The sequence below is a fragment of the Agelaius phoeniceus genome, chromosome 3, assembly GCF_051311805.1.
Source record: "Agelaius phoeniceus isolate bAgePho1 chromosome 3, bAgePho1.hap1, whole genome shotgun sequence".
Taxonomy (NCBI): Eukaryota; Metazoa; Chordata; class Aves; order Passeriformes; family Icteridae; genus Agelaius; species Agelaius phoeniceus.
The window spans coordinates 60,985,159-60,986,851 of record NC_135267.1 but is presented as its reverse complement, the minus strand read 5'-3'; the positions used below and the strand labels follow the sequence as shown (position 1 = coordinate 60,986,851).

The window sequence follows — 1,693 nt, the reverse complement described above, 5'->3', positions numbered from 1 at the left end:
ACACTTCAAATTTCTTTTAATTTAAGGAAAAATACAAGCCTAAATTTAAGTGCTCAAATTCTCAAACTGAAGCACTTAAATAAAAATCTCTAGTTCATTAATTTATTTTACCCTGTATGGGTCAAGTTCTTGAGAGTTCTTCAGAAAACAGGGCCATTTTATCCAATGTCTCACTGTGAATGAAATACTTCATTTGGGTTAATCCAGTTGAAAAACATTGTCTTTACAAGACAGCTTGCTCATGTAAAGAATTTTACTGACAGACAAAGAAAGTTAAAGAAGCTTTTTTGAAAATAGCTTGATTTTAAAAAAATACTGCTGGGAAGAATAAAAAATATAAGTGCTGTTCAAAACAGATGATTCCTCTTCTTTGAAAGCAGAGTCTCTTTGCAGTGCTTGGAGGTATTTGCCGTGTGGGGTCTGCTCAGCTACATCTCTTCTGAGGAAGGACAGAGAAACATTTGAAGATGAGTACTCCTGGTCATTTTTTAGAATCATGATTTGCTGCCTTATTTTGTGTCACATAATAATGTAGAATATTTGAGATCTCCAGTTGAAAGGAAAAAGAGGCGCTGTGGGTACATGTACTGTTTAGAGAAAATGATAAGAAGTTGCCAAATAAGAAAGCATTTCACTATTTTTCTTCTCAGAAAGTTACTTGGGGAGTTAGGGGAGAAGGAGGCTAGGAAGAATTTGGCTGTATCTCACTTCCAGATTTTTCTTCTCCTTTGGGGAAAAAAATCCATTTTAAAAGCAGAAGTTAGAAAGAAGAGAAGAGTTTACTTAACATCTTACCTTTCTGTCTTTAGGCTGCAAGAATGAGTTTTTCCTCATCTCTAAACATTATTGCTGCATGAGGTTGTCATTGTGATGGGCACTGGCCAGAGCTATAAAGGACATGCCTAAGAGAGAGCTGAAATCAACTCTGCAAAACCACCAAATCCTAAAGAGTCTGAAAGGATCTCATGATATTCTGTAGTTCGAACTCTCATACAGAAAGTAGGCCATGCCTTTACCCATCAGCCAAGAGTACTTCTGGACAAGATTTTGGCACCTTCTGTGTTGACATTGCACAGGTGCTCTGGGTACTTGTGCCAGGCCTCCAACACTTTCCTTGAGAGGAAAGTAAGGAATTTCTACAACACGTAGAGCAAACATGCTCTCAATACAAGTATGTACCAGTCACCGTTATCTGCAGAGAGGAAGATGATGGAGAAGATGACCTTTTTGGTTGTTTTTAATCCCTAAACACAAGAAGGTTTTGTAGCCTCAAAAAGAAAAGGGTGAAGTCAGTACTCTAAGTTGTTTGGAAAATGGATGTGAGAAATCTTTACAGGAGTTACTCATGGGATCTCAAATTCATTCCTTTCTCTCTTACAGCTCAAACCGTTTTGTAAAGTACTCCTGTTTTTTTTTTTTTTTTTTTGGTTTTTTTTTTTTTTTTTTGTTTTGTTTTGTTTGAGTTTGTTTTTTCTTTCAACATCTCATAGAAGCTTAACATGCCTCCTTCCCTTCCAAAGTACAATAAATTTCTTTCGTCCCATGGAGAAATAGCAGGGTAACGAAGCCCTTCAGCATACACTCCCCATGTGCACAAGCTCCTCCCTGTGCTCTGCCAGCTCCTCTGCCAGGCTGTGGGAGCAGCTGTTGCCAACCTCCATGCAGATGGGTGCATCCAGCTGGTGTCTGAGTA

At 38.3% G+C, this 1,693-nt stretch overlaps 1 long non-coding RNA gene across 1 annotated transcript; it reads right to left on the bottom strand.

Moving 5' to 3' along the window:
* Positions 1-235: 235 nt before the first annotated feature.
* LOC129118901 (uncharacterized) lies at positions 236-1,369 on the bottom strand. Its single transcript, XR_008534027.2, has 2 exons — positions 796-1,369; positions 236-439 (listed from the first exon to the last, which is right to left on the bottom strand). It is a non-coding gene; the product is annotated as an uncharacterized LOC129118901 (long non-coding RNA).
* Positions 1,370-1,693: the final 324 nt, after the last annotated feature.